This window comes from Chelonia mydas, chromosome 22, assembly GCF_015237465.2.
Source record: "Chelonia mydas isolate rCheMyd1 chromosome 22, rCheMyd1.pri.v2, whole genome shotgun sequence".
NCBI classification, from domain to species: domain Eukaryota; kingdom Metazoa; phylum Chordata; order Testudines; family Cheloniidae; genus Chelonia; species Chelonia mydas.
The window spans coordinates 6,475,358-6,490,497 of record NC_051262.2 but is presented as its reverse complement, the minus strand read 5'-3'; the positions used below and the strand labels follow the sequence as shown (position 1 = coordinate 6,490,497).

At 46.8% G+C, this 15,140-nt stretch overlaps 1 long non-coding RNA gene across 1 annotated transcript; it reads right to left on the bottom strand.

Annotated features, from left to right (window-relative positions):
• Nucleotides 1-1,948: 1,948 nt before the first annotated feature.
• Nucleotides 1,949-10,640, bottom strand: LOC122463587. The gene is made up of 3 exons (XR_006287080.1): nucleotides 10,516-10,640; nucleotides 5,215-5,365; nucleotides 1,949-2,603 (listed from the first exon to the last, which is right to left on the bottom strand). It is a non-coding gene; the product is annotated as an uncharacterized LOC122463587 (long non-coding RNA).
• Between the last annotated feature and the right edge of the window lie 4,500 nt (nucleotides 10,641-15,140).

The window sequence follows — 15,140 nt, the reverse complement described above, 5'->3', positions numbered from 1 at the left end:
GCACACTGTAGTTTGAATGTAGGTAGGGGAGGGACTTATTGTAAGGGGACAGGACATCACTGGAAGGAGACATCCTTAGGAAAGTCTCACTCAGCCAAGGGGAGCCCACTACAGACATGTTCACTTGGGCTCTGACCTCCACCTCCTCCTGTCAAGATACCCTGGACATGAAAGAGGAAAGAGAAAGCGAACCCACAGAGTTTCACTTCACTAGCTTTCATGGTAAGAGTTTAACTGGAGAGAAAAACCAAAGCCCCTTTATCAAATTAGCAGCACATTGCCTCAAGCCACCATTTTGCTGCATCACAACAGTCAGATTTGCAGGTGAAGCAGATGTGAGAAGGGAAGAAAAGTCCTGCATTGGCCAGGGATCTACTAGGTGGTCTCTAACATCCAAGAATTAATGAAACTAATGAACTCTTCATGACACATTTACCATTTTTTCACCAGCTCTACCTAGGACCAGATGACTTTAAATTAAGCGTGGATGCCTTTCTGGAAGATGCTTTAGCCAAACACAAGTTATTGGGCTCAATACAGAGAGGAAATTCTCTGGCCTGTGTTATACAGAAGGACATAGTGGATGAGCTAATGGTGCCTTCTGACCTTAAAATATCTGACTGAATCTGTGACCTCCCTGGCTGATCCTAGACAGAGCAGTGAGGGTATTTCAGGGCCACAGAGAGCCAGCAGCTCTGTCCCTCCCCTTTGAAAGTACCCATGGTTTAACCCTACCTCCTCCCCAAGCAGCCTTCTCTTCAGGAACGGCCAGGAGCAATGTTTCTGTCGCTGCGCTGGTCATCTTCCTTGATTCTAGTGCTGTCTGTTACCGCACAACCCTAGTCAGGTGTTTGTGCAGCTGCGCGCAAAGATTGACTTGCAATGCGAATTAGACGCAAGTGTCTCAGTCACTTCTGGAAAATGGGACTTGGCTTCTAAAGGCTTGTCTACATGGGAGGTTAGTGCACGGCAAGCCAGGGTGTGAATCTACAACACACCGGCTTGCTGTATAGTAACGTCCCATGTAGACAAGCCTGCAGTCACACAGGCACTTTTGAAAACTTTACCAGTCAGTGGGGTTTATTCTGGATTCACATGGACACAACTCAGAGAGGGCTGAAATGGGGATAAGCATGTGTAGATTGATGCCTGAAATGGGGGCATCTTCAAATCAATTTTAGCAACGGTTTTTAATAACAATGGGCCAGATTCTGCTCTCTGCTACAGCTGGTGTGAATCCAGAGCACCACTAGTGAAGTCAGTGGGTAAATTTTCAAAAGCATGTAAATCATTTAAGTGCCTTTGAAAATATTACCTAGTAGAGTTACACTGGTGGAAGTGAGATGGGAATATGAGCCCTTGTCTTTCACGGTTATGCATCTTTCCAGGAACATGGCGCATACTATAAATAAAAAAACCCTTTAAGTCTGTAGGCTGATATTGTCAAAGCCTTATGGGCGATTTAGAGGCCTGATTCCCATTCATTTTAGTGGGCCTCAAAATCCTTTAGGCATCTCTGATAATCTCAGCTATAATGCCTTCAGTCTTTTGCCTAAAGAGAAACACGCTGGTTTTCCTTCCCCTCCCACCTTCCCTTTTCAAGGCTTTTCCTCCTATTTTAAGTATCACTGGATCCCGCCTGGGGAACAGAAAGTAAGCAAAGCCAAGGCAGGGTACTTGACTAGGAGGTGGTCACCAGGAGCTTTGGAATGTGTGTGTGTTTGGAGCGGAAGGTGGGGATATACATGCCTGCTAAAGAAAAAGTGATCTTCCAATTACTTACAAGCGAGAGGTTCTCTGAATATTTTTGTGCTCTGCAGAGGTCACAGAGAGTTGAGTACTCAGTAACTCAGCTTGCCAGGTGGAGCCCTGCACAGCAAGCCTGGAAGCTATCCCCAGCATGCGACAGAGTGGCGTCAGCTGACTCTGTCTGATCTGATTCCTGCTCTCCCATCAGCAAATGCCACAAACTTGGCATGAGTGAGTTTTGCTTTATTTTAAATGCACACAGAGGAGCAGGACATGTTGAAAAGTGGGTTAGGAGAGGAGGTGGTGGGGGATGTTTCAAATAAGCCGCGGTGCTATTAGGCCCCGCGGGGGGCAGTGAAATGGGATCTGCAGTGCAGCTACTGTACCATCTATGGATTTTGTTCACCTGGCTTCACAAACTGTGTCCAAGGGTATTTTGAAAATGCTGGGTGGAGACTTGGAATAAGTCAGGGATCAGGGGCTCTCTTAGGGGCAGGGTTAAGGGGCTGGGGTAGGGGCCTGTTTCCCCTTTTCTTGCTGTGGAAAGTAACCTTAACAGTTGTGTAGTTAAAAAAGGAATGAACACAGGACAACCCCAACTCGCGTGTATCATTGCAGCCTGGGACTCTGTCTCTACAGGAGATGTCTTCTTCTTCGCACTTAAAGCAGGGGCAGAACTGCAGGCGAGTGCCTCAAAGTTCAGATCCAGATCTGAAATGCTCTCAGACATTTGGATGGGAGGGGTTGGATCTGGACTTTAGCCCATCTTTATTCTCACATAGTTTGGGTATCCAATAGTTTGTATCTTCATGTTGCATCTGCTGATCTGCCTTCTGAAGCTTTCCTCTTTTCAGCTGGTAATTAGAGAAAAGATTAACCAAAGCAGACAAGTTAAGAATAATCCACAGATCTTCCAAAATTCAAGCCAAAACCCCTCCTCCAGCTCCCCCCCCTTTTTGTACCCTACTCCTCCCCCCCTAAATTTGAAAAGGTCGGGATAATTTATTTTTTTTCTGCTTGCCTCTGCACCAACAGCTGCTCTTGGGCATCAGATTCAGAAGACCAGGAAAGGCTGTTTGTGCTGCATCTGGCTCAACAGCGAGCAGGACATACTGGAAGAAAATCTCATCAGAGAGCCTGTTCTCTTGACAATTCGAATGAGGGTTAGGCCAGGCATGAATTATCACCTGGGTAGCAAGGTGACTGAGCACTTCGTGTGTTAGACAGTGAGACCAGTGCTGTGTTGTATTCTTATGCTATCTCTGTCTGTTGTATGCATTTGTTGTCTCTTGTCTTGGACTGTGATCTTGTAATAAAGGCTCCTTATCTTTTAGCATCCTCTTGTGGTGGGGCAGGGAGCTACAGCAGCCTGGTTCTGTCCTCCCTTATGCCATCATACCCAACTCTGCTTTGCCAAGTCCATGTCAAGGACAGAACCCTCTCCTGGCCTGGTCCTCAATAGTCTGTCTCTTCTAGTGTAATGGGAAAGCTTTAAGGGCTAATCAGCCCTAGTTCTCTAGGGTTAATGAGAGTTATCTCTAAGAGGCCACTGGCTGGAGTAGGTAGGGGAACTCAGGTCCACCCATGTGACTGGGTTCCAGCTCAGGGCGCTTGTTTGGGACAGCCAAGAACCAGTCTCTCTCCATCCCTTGCTGTTCCCTGAGCTACTTCCTACCTCTCTGTAGTGTCCCCACCTTCTTCTCCTTTCTCCCCTCCCTTGCTGGGTTGGTTGGCTTGGCAGCTTTTCACCAGCCTGCTGGAGGGATCCTCAACCTGCAGTCCCTCAGTCTCTCTGATAACTGCCCCACCCTCCTGCCTTGCACCCCTTTTATTCTCACCACTGCTGTGGGGCTGCCAATCAGCTCTGGCTGAGAATCCAGGCAGCTGATTGGTTAGTCCTTTGGACGCTGAGCCAGCAAGGGGTATATAGGACAGGTCTCTTTGGGGCAGGGACCATCTTTTAGTTCTGTGTTTGCTCAGCACGTAGCACAATGAGGCTCTGATCCAAGACATGGGGCCCTGCGGACTACCATAATACAAAATAAATCACAACAACAAAGCGATCTGAAATGTTGGGTACTTTTCTGGACTCACTCGCTGAACGGTTTGAGGTTCCCTCATTGCACCAAGGAAGATTTAGATTGGATATTAGGAAAGTCTTTCAACTATAAGCACTGTAACATGTTAGCGAGGGAGTTTGTCTAACCAGTTCCTAAAAACTTCCAAAGATGGGGATTCCACAAACACCTGTCAGAGATGCTCTAGGTATACTTGGTGCTGCCTCAGAATGGGCAGGATGGACAAGATAACCTCTTGACGTCCCTGCCAATCCTACATCTCTGTGATTACATTGCTCACACTCTCTCTCTCTGAACGACCACTTCACTCCACCGAGGCTGCAGTTGTTCCACATATTGCATCTGTTTAGCCTCCCACTTATTGCTGGCAGCGTATCCCAGCCTGGCAGCTTTCTACCCACATCCGAAACGCATCCCATCTCTGTGGACTAGCCCCTAATTCAACCAACACAGGAGACCCGTCACTCATCCATGCATTTCTTATGCCTCAGAGAAATCCAAAAAACATTAGGCACTATATTTAACCCTCAGCCTCAATAAAAATATGCTGCCCTGGACAGCCTGACCGGAGCTGGGGATTGTCACCTTTCACAACACCCAGTAATTGTTTACCTCATAGCTATAAATAAACAGGGGAGGCATTTTTTTTATTTGCTTGTAACATTTCAGCTCGAGCTTTTTAAAGTCATGCACCAAGACTGACTCCACTCCACTACTGCCCTGTGGATATAGAAAATGTAATGGAATATAACCCACCATGCCGCCTTGTGAGAATAAAGCTATGGCACCTTGTGCTCCGATTCTGTCAAGCCAGCTAGGCTGAATTAGTACTTGGGTAGAAGAGCTCCAACAAACCCTTCTGTAGAGCAGAAAGCAACATTGGCAGGTCTATGTGGGGGCGATCTAGACTTGCCATCAGTACGGAGCCACAAGCCTGAACTTAATGCAAAGACTTGAGACTCATATTGACAAAAATGCAAGGAACATGCATTTGTCATGCAAGGATCAACTCATTCAGAGTTTCATACAAGGACTATGCATAATCAAGGACACTTTTGCATGTTCTATGTACTGTCCTGGCATCTCGATCGTCCATGCATTTTCCTTGCACTTTTGCAGAATGGGGGGCCTTTGGAAATCACAGTGAGGCCAAAGTGGGCAGAAATGATGGCAGCCCACCAGGGAAATTGTAGCTAGGAAAAGGTGGTGTCTGAGAAGAGCTTGACACTGGGACCCTTGGAAGATCAACCCAGTGATCCCTGGAGCCGGAGCCAGGCAGGATTCATCTTTCAACAGCTGTAAGCCATTTATTAGTCAGGTTTTAATGTTTCTGCAAAAGCCAAGTTGTGGGGGAAAGACAAATGTGAAAAAAAATTGTGTTAATTACCAGTCCATTTATATGATGCAAAGCTGACCCGGTCTGTCATCTCTTCCCCCTGAGTAGCTGTTTGTCGGGTCTCACATTTTCATAACAGGCTCCCAGTGGGGCCTGTGTTTCTTTGGATTGCTATGGAGACAGCAGCTGCAGCTGACTTCTCCTGTTAGAAGGAACCGCCAGCACTTCAGAAACCATTTTGGAAGCATTTGTCTCAACAGCTTCTGATAATCTCTCTTTCATTTGTAATTATTTTATCACCCAGGCACTCCGACACCACAACGGTTCCCTCCCAGCCCAGCCCTCCACCACGAGGGCACTTCAGACACCTCAGTGCTATCCTTGTAGAGATTAAAAGCCTTGGGGGCGATGAGGGGGGGCAGTCTTGTAAGGAACACAGTGGGCTTCAAACAAGCCCCAGTCTGCTCTAGGCTGTTCTGTGAGGGGCTGGGGCTATTGAATTAGGCTGAGCTATGAAGCTGAGAGCCTTTGAGGTAGGCCGCACCATCTAGGCCAAGAATAATTGAACAAATAGTTTATCTGGATAACCAACAGCTGTAGAGAACAGGCGATTTCCAGAGGATTAGGGGAGGGCTGTGAAAGGGAACTCTCACAGGAGGTTTAAAACCCTCATCTTGAATTCTACCAGCCAAGAACATATGTTGGAGCCTTTGACTTTGTTTTTAAGTAAATTTTCCCCCTCTCCTTTTGAAATGATTCTATAAAACACTGATAAGAATTTGAACTAATTCAAGAATAAGGCAGAAAAATGGTTTGTCTTAGCAGAACTGAATTATTTAGAGGTAGTTGATTTCTAAAAAGAAGTTTTCTTCTGGAGCTTATTTGAATTTGATCTAATCCAAGTAGTATTATTGTACAATTTTTTGGCAATTCCATTTCTTGGGCTTTGATTTTCTGGGAGGTGGCCTAGTTTTAGTGAATAAGGCATTGGGCTAGGAGTCTGGAGACGTGGGTGAGCTGTGCGAACTTGGGGAATGCTATTTCTCTGTTCCTTGGTTTCCCCATTTGTCAAGAGAGGATCTGGCACAGCATACAAATGTGACACCCTTGACATTACAGCCACCAAAAGCTCTCTTTTCCTATTGGCAAAAGAGCATAAACAACCATAGCTAAGATACTTATACCCCTAGACCATTTCCTTGCAGGGATGCTGTGGGTCAGAATGAGAATCCAGAGAGAGAACAGGTGACCATTTGGGTAGCAGCAATGAAAGTTTTCCCTACACACTGCCCTATTGATGTCTCAATCCTGAATGGGAGAGACCGTGTCTAGAAGAGTCATGTCAGTCCTTGACCATTCCACTGAGATGGACCACCATGGTGCCAGTTTTAGGGGTGGGTTTTGTGATGAGTACACCGAATCACTGGAAAATGGACTGAGACCACTAAGCCATTGGACCCCTGTAAAATGGGAATTGCTAGTAATCCCTGTGCTATAAGGGCCTGGAATAGAATCAAGGAACTAGAGGATCTATATTGCTGTTATCAACCCCCTGGAATAATCCCGTGTCTCTAAAGAACCCCTAAATTTCACCTGCTTGTAATTTGCTACAAAGCTTTCACTTAGTCTGAAACCTTGCATCTCTAGTCTTAGCATGCCAGGACACACAAGGCCCCAGAAGTAGCAGGAGAACCACTGTGGTACCAATCAACATCTGTTTAGGAAGGCCACGGAAAGACCGTGTGCTACAGTGTATTGTGGTGACTCATGGCAGCATAAGAGGGCATTTTAATGGCCACTCAGGGGAGGTGCATGGTTAAGGAGTCTATCAGCCAAAAATCACAATTTAGGGGAAACTTCTCTAGCAGCTAATCAGCTGCTTTGCAGCTTGGATCCATGGTGGGGGATGACTCCATCCCTCCAGCTCCCACCCAGACCTATCTCCCAAAGCCCATCAGCTCTAACTTCGCTTTTCACCAAATCCACAGCCTTGAGCAGCAGGAAGTGGTTCAGAAATGCCAACTTAAACTTTATTTATAACTATACTTCAGAGCAAGGAGCTGAAGACTGGGAGCCATAAATTCTCCAGCAGCTTCTATAACTTCTCCCTTCTGGAACTCTCATGAAAAAACATTTCAGCCCATCTGTCAAGGTTAAAAACATGCAGAGAGAAGCAAACCACAATTTACTTTCCATCTGGCTTAAACTGTGTCTCCTTCGCTCTTCACAACATTTAGAATCCAAACATTTTTATCAGTCTTTAAAGAAAACATTCTGTTTGCTTTAAGATTTGCAGAAAAGTTCAGGTCCATTCCTCCCATTCTTATTTCAACCAAATGGGATCACCCAGCTCTAGCTAATGTGCTTCCGACCTTCAGAAATCATGTCTGATTTCTGTCAATTAGTTAAAATACTAATGGACAGGCAGATTGCCACAGAAATGTAGGGCTGGAAAGGACCTCAAGCGGTCATCTGATCCAAACCCCCCCACCTGGCCCTTGTCATGCAGGATTAAGTAAGGGGAATGCCTTCTTCCATCTTCAGCTGGCTAGACATTTCAGCCCTTTCTTCCAGGTTGAGGCCCAGCCACGGTGATCTATGTTTTAGCCTTCTCCAGGTGAGACATTGCAACTCACTCTGTCTGGGACTGACTTCATTTGTCCTGGGATGGTTGAAGCTGGTGCAGCCGGCAGCAGAGCAAAGGTCAACGCAAACCTGTCACACCCACAGATTGTGAACTCCACTGCCTCTCTATTCACTTCAGAATGAAATTCCGAGTCTTGGTCCTAATCTGAAAAAGCATTTACAGGTCAGCTCCCAGACTACTGCACTGGGCAGCACAGCATGGGGAGGAGGTGGCCAGCCCTCTGTGAAGGAAGAAGTGGTTCGGGACTATTTAGAAAAACTGGACGTGCACAAGTCCATGGGGCCGGATGCGTTGCATCCGAGAGTGCTAAAGGAATTGGCGGATGTGATTGCAGAGCCATAGGCCATTATCTTTGAAAACTCATGGCGATCGGGGGAAGTCCCGGAAGACTGGAAAAAGGCTAATGTAGTGCCCATCTTTAAAAAAGGGAAGAAGGATGATCCTGGGAACTACAGGCCGGTCAGCCTCACCTCAGTCCCCAGAAAAATCATGGAGCATGTCCTCAAGGAATCAATTCTGAAGCACTTAGACGAGAGGAAAGTGATCAGGAACAGTCAGCATGGATTCACCAAGAGAAAGTCATGCCTGACTAATCTAATTGCCTTCTATGATGAGATAACTGGTTCTGTGGATGAAGGGAAAGCAGTGGACGTGTTATTCCTCGACTTTAGCAAAGCTTTTGACACGGTCTCCCACAGTATTCTTGTCAGCAAGTTAAAGAAGTATGGGCTGGATGGATGCACTACAAGGTGGGTAGAAAGTTGGCTAGATTGTCGGGCTCAAAGGGTAGTGATCAATGGCTCCATGTCTAGTTGGCAGCCGGTATCTAGCGGAGTGCCCCAAGGGTCGGTCCTGGGGCCGGTTTTGTTCAATATCTTCATTAATGATCTGGAGGATGGTGTGGATTGCACCCTCAGCAAGTTTGCGGATGACACTAAACTGGGAGGAGTGGTAGATATGCTGGAGGGTAGGGATAGGATACAGAGGGACCTAGACAAATTGGAGGATTGGGCCAAAAGAAATCTGATGAGGTTTAACAAGGACAAGTGCAGAGTCCTGCTCTTAGGACGGAAGAATCCAATGGACCGCTACAGACTAGGGTCGGAATGGCTAGGCAGTAGTTCTGCAGAGAAGGACTTAGGGGTGACAGTGGACGAGAAGCTGGATATGAGTCAGCAGTGTGCGCTTGTTGCCAAGAAGGCCAATGGCATTTTGGGGTGTATAAGTAGGGGCATTGCCAGCAGATTGAGGGACGTGATCGTTCCCCTCTATTCAACATTGGTGAGGCCTCATCTGGAGTACTGTGTCCAGTTTTGGGCCCCACACTACAAGAAGGATGTGGAGAAATTAGAGAGAGTCCAGCAAAGGGCAACAAAAATGATTAGGGGACTGGAACACATGACTTATGAGGAGAGGCTGAGGGAACTGGGATTGTTTAGTCTACCGAAGAGAAAAATGAGGGGGGATTTGATAGCTGCTTTTAACTACCTGAAAGGTGGATCCAAAGAGGATGGATCTAGACTATTCTCAGTGATAGCAGATGACAGGACAAGGAGTAGTGGTCTCAAGCTGCAGTGGGGGAGGTTTAGGTTGGATATTAGGAAAAACTTTTTCACTAGGAAGGTGGTAAAACACTGGAATGCGTTACCTAGGGAGGTGGTGGAATCCCCTTCCTTAGAAGTTTTTAAGGTCAGGCTTGACAAAACCCTGGCTGGGATGATTTAGTTGGGATTGGTCCTGCTCTGGGCAGGGGGTTGGACTAGATGGCCTCCAGAAGTCCCTTCCAACTCTGTTATTCTATGACTGGGACCTGGCTATCTCTGGGTCCTCATCACGCTGAACTAGCCTCCAAGTCAGCTGTACTTCACAGACTATTAGGTGCTGGGCAGAGTGCTCTCAGACAGGGGACCCAGGGTGTGGAAATTCTTGCTGAAACAGTTCTGATTAGTGGTGTTCAGACTGAGGTGTAATCCCAGGAACAAAACCCAAAAAGTAAAATCTGGCACCTTCACCCACCCATGCAACCTGGGGAGATGCTATTTATTCTGGATCTGCAGTAGTGGTGTAGCCCTGAGACCCAACAGGGCATTAGGCACACAAGGGGGGGGAGGTAATCTCTTTTATTGGACCAACTTCTGTTGGTCAGAGAGACAAATTTTCGAGCTACGCAGCGCTCTTCTTCAGGATTCTTATTCTGGAGTCTTCCAATTTCTTGGGGCAACTTAGCTATCATGGAGCAGATCTTCATGTGGCATAAATTATCATAGCTGCACTGTGTTCAATGGAGCTACAACAATTTACACCAGCTGAGAATCTTATTTTGATTTGGAGAGTGTAATGGAGTGGACTCACCCGGTGGCACCTCCTGCTGGTCGTCCATGGGAATTAGCTCACCAGCCTCCAGAGCGCTCTCTGCCATCTGGTGATCCCCCTCTCACTGGCCCCCATGTCCCTCCCAGACCCAGTTCCCTTTTGTCTGGGGTGCTGCCCCTCTGGCAGTAACCCCTCAGTCTCAGGGTCTCCACACCCAGGGGAACCCCCCACCCACTATCCCCACTTCACCCCAGTCTTGGCTACTGCCAGTCCTCACTTAGCCCCGCTCCCTGGGCAGACTGCAGTGTATCAGCCACTCATCACAGGCGAAGGGGTTTGGACCCGCTGCCTCTGCCTACCCATGGACTGCCCCCTACAACCACAGTACCTACTTGGCCTTACTCTTGGCCTGCAGCCTGGGGGTTTCCAGGCCGGAGCTCCCCAGCCCTGCTCCACCTCAGGTACTCTCTCAAGCTCCCTAGCAGCCAAGCCCTTCTCCCTCAAGAGAGAGAGAGACTACTCCTGGCTGCCCGGGCCTTCTTATACAGGCCAGCTGTGGCCTGATTGGAGCGTGGCCCAGCTGCGGCCACTTCCCCAATCAGCCCAGCTTCTAGTCCACAGCCCCAGCCCTCTCCGGGGCTGTTCTAAGCCCTTCAGGGCAGGAGCAGGTGTCTACCCCACTACAGAGAGACAGAGTTAGTTGTCTGATTTACTCTACTTTTAGACAACTAGTCCTCTGCATGGGCACAGATTGGGGCATCTCTACAACTGCATCACCAAAGCTGAGCCCATCCAGTGCTGTTCTACCTGACTCAGTCGTTCCCAGATTCCTTGTTGAGAAAGATCTTTTAGCCCCTATCCTGGCTAGTCTAGGACTGTGCCCTATTGTCCGGGCTAGTGTTAAATGTGCCTCGTGATGGGGCTGCCTCCACTCCTCTTCCTAATATCTCTCGTTGTAGGAAGCTCACAGAGATACTTAGACTAAACTGTCCTTTTCTTACTTTAATGCTCTGGAATCCAGTCCATATGAGACTTCTGCTTGATCCAAATATCTAAATATAAGAGCCCGATCCTGTTAGGTGCTGATTACCTCCCAATATGGAAGCGGTGGGTGCTCAGTACTTTGCAGGAGCCATTTAGGCCTAGATCCTCAAAGGTAGCTGTCTGACTCCCATTGAAATCAGTGAAAGTTAGTCACCTTAATACCTTTTGAGGATCTGGGCCTAAATACCCTAACAGGACTGAGCCCTAACTCACTTTCTAAAGCAGAAGTGGTGGCTAATTCCAATAAGAGACAGGGATTAAACTTTAAACCAGTGGTTCTATCAGACTTGTGGATATGGGAAGGAACCAACGGTTAAAGGCAAAATAAAAGAAACTTTCAAATTATAAACAGACAGGACCTTAGCAAAAGGAGCTTAATTTGTTGATGTTTTAATATACCATTCAATCATTCCACTCAATGGAGAGAGACCTTAAATCGAATCTCAGCGCTAGAAAATGCATTACTTACTGTTGAATTGATGTCACTGCCAAAGAATTTTCTCTTGGCTTAAGCTGTCTGCTGCAACATGCCAATGGCACGTTTGAGACATTTACATATTTGTAAAGTGAAATTCCTTTTATCTGTCCTGCGCTCATGTCCCTCCCTCCCCTCCTAGCTTTCATTTAATCAATTTTAGGCACAAAATGAAACATTACAGCTGAATACAGAAGAGCACTGCCCTTTGCTTAAGCATTTGTGCAGTCAGTGTGTGGAACACATACACAAAGATACCCCAGCACAAAGACACAGCAAATGGGCTTTGCACAGGGAACCGCATGGGACTCGAAGAAAATAGAATTCACCGCCCAACCTGCATGGGACATGCTGCTAGGCCAGACCCATGACCAAATGAATTGGTGGCTTCCTGTAGACAGATACGGTCACAGTTAAAATGTAAGCTCCTTGCACCAGGGATTTGGTCTGAACTCGCTGCAAAATTTAGAAGTGTCTCCAAGGTGTGTTGGTTCGAATTCATCTGTGACCAATGAAAAAGCTAATTAGTCATAAAATGCATCATCTCCACTGGTGCTAAGTAGCTCTTACCTTACTGGCACTTTCAGTCAAGAGGCCAAGAATTAAATTGGCCACAGAGACTGATTGCCATTCTCTCCTATAAAGGTGGTTGATCCAGTCACCGTTAAGGTACATTGACAGGATGGTATGCAGTTTAATACTACATTCTATGGGTGGCATAACTGAGATCACTTATTCACTGGCACTTTAAAAACTCCCACACTCCAATCTGGGTCTATGCTGATTATGTGCTATGTATGTATCCTGTGAACCTTGTAACCGATACTTATAACTTCTCATAACTCAAGCCTGACCCCGAATGTACAGTACCTTCCCTCTTAACTTGTGTAAATTTGATTTTAAACCTTAGTTTTAATAATATTTTACTTGCAGTGTATTATTCAGCCATTAGATGTCTCTGTGTGCTGTACAGCATTCCAGACAGGATATGGTCCCTGGTGAACAAGGGAGACAAAGATGGAACTCAAGCTGTGTGGAAGCCTGCTGGCTGTCCATAGTTATCACTGTTTTCTGTTTAAGGAGGACTGTGATCCCATATATCATAACATGCAGGAGGTCTGCCTTTTTTATTGGCACTTTTCACCAATAACAAATTAACTAAAAAACCCTAAATTCGGAGGACAAGTGATGTATGTAACAAACTTACAAATGCATCCATAATTAAATACATGTTGGAGTGATAGCTCCCTGCATGGACTAAGGCAGATCATCAAAAGCCTACACATGTAGATTTCAGAGTGCCCTCCACTTTCACCTGAGCATGCCTTACAGGACCAGGTCCTAAACTTTGTTTGTTTGTATCTTTTGCTTCCTTTTCTCTCCTGGTTCTGGCACCCAAGCCTGAGCTATGTTTGCTGCTTTCCCCTCTACCCTTTATCTGCTTTCCAAAAGTGGATGGGAATGGAGCCAAGCCACAGGTTGTGGTTTTCATTATCGTGAGGCTTTGAGAATAAGACCTGATTATCGGCTCTTGCCCAGCTGGCCGTGCCCTTGAATTTTGGCTCCCTTCCCTGCCTCTTTCTGCCTCTATGCCCATAATTGCTTCGCTCACCTTTATATGCAGAGAACCTGCCTTTCACTGTCTTGATCTAACAGTGCCTACAGCCCTTTTGCTAGTGGTTTCAATTATCTTCATCGCAGCACCACTGATCTCATATCAGCAGCCCCGAGTAGACAGACTAGCACTAGCAGGGCTCAAGATAACACACTGAAAATAGTGTGGACATTGTGGTTCAGGGTGGAAGTTGGAGGTCTCAAGCCTAGGGGGTTGGCCTTACTCCAGCACAAGCCACAACATCCACAGGGATATTTTTAGTGCACTACTCAGGCTGGGAGGCTTGCACCTAGCTGCAGTGTAGACAGACCCATAGGGAACAATGCTGAGCTGGCACCTTAAGGGCTAGATGACCTAGCAGACACTCCTCAGATCTTATTTCCATGAGTCAGCTTGTTATGGGAAAGGTGCAGGTTTTGAATGTTACAGCCCCATGATGGTCCAGCCCTTTACTTTCTGCCCTTTGGGATCTGCCAAACCCTGTTGGCAATAAGAACAAAACAGAGACTCCTGAGCTGTGTATGCACAAGGGCCTGGGAGGGGGATAGAGTTCCCTAAAACATTGTGTGAGCTGCTGCCATATATTAATGATCTCCCCTAGGGTTCCTGGTGCTATGTCTTCTTGCTCCATTGAACTTCCGTGTTGTCTCAAGTGTCCCAGCCCTGGGCCAAGACCTTCTGAGCATTGACTTAGAGACACATGCCGGCCTGCCTCTCATTCCTGGAATGCACCAACCAGGGTGTGAATCCCTTGGATAGGAAACACTGGAATTCTAACCCCTGTCCCTCTGACCCCGCACACCTAGTGGCTCAAGGTCTCTCAATTATTTCTGTCTCCAGGCCCTCTATTCCCTTCTTGCTGTGCTGGGGGAGAACTTGGGGGAAAGAATGGGCTGAAGGGGTTGAGAGAAATGTGCTTCACTTCAAACAGAGAGGCACCCATGCCTCCTGACCACTGTATTTTATTCTATTCTATTCTAGAGAGGCTTTTGAACTGCGCTCATCAGCATAGTATCTGAGTGCCTGCCGGTTGAGCATAAGGCAGCGTGACTATACCTCTGTCCTGTGTCATTTATTCTGTCATCCCCTCCCCAGAGGGAGAAGCATGTGCAGCGGAGCGTCTTGTTTTGGTACTGTGTGCCTTTGGTTTTTTTTAATAAATATAAATATACCTGTTATGTGTTGTTAGAGAAGGCAAGGTCAAAGAAATGCACCTTGCACTTGGATTGGAAATAGTGAGGTTTGTGATGGTCCTTAGTTCATCTGACCATGTAGCTGTTGCCCGCGGTCTTTGTCCTGGAGATTTAAAATATCTTTTACATATCCTGGGGCCAAGCTAGGGAGCGCTTTGACGATAAGGCCTGAGACCTGACCACTCCAATCCCTGACCCTTTTATCTCCTTGGGTGAATTACAGTGAGATGTGGATCAGTGGACAAATACTGCTCTGGGACCTTTGGCCTAGCAATACACCGGGATCTGTACCACTGCAAGAGCTCAACACCATTTTGGTGTGTACTGCTGCAGTGCCACTAGGCTGCACTGCAGTAATAATTTTGGAGTCTGCTATGGTGCTGTAATGAAATTAGACGGGGATTTGTCCCACTTCAGTCTGCACTAGTGTGATGTGTGCAGTGTGTATACAGTGGCAGTCAGTGTCACTGTACTGAGATCTGTCCTGGACGTGGAATCCCATACAATGCGGGGTAGTCCTTGCAGCGCTTCCAGGCTGGGATCTATTTAAATAAAATTACATCAGAGACAGCTTTGGCCTGTTGTGTTAGTTAGATGCTTGTTCTAGAACCTGCCTGCACAGATCAGTCATTTAAATTTTGGAGACCTGGTTTTCCTCTCCCTGATTTCAGTGGAATTACTTCTAATTAA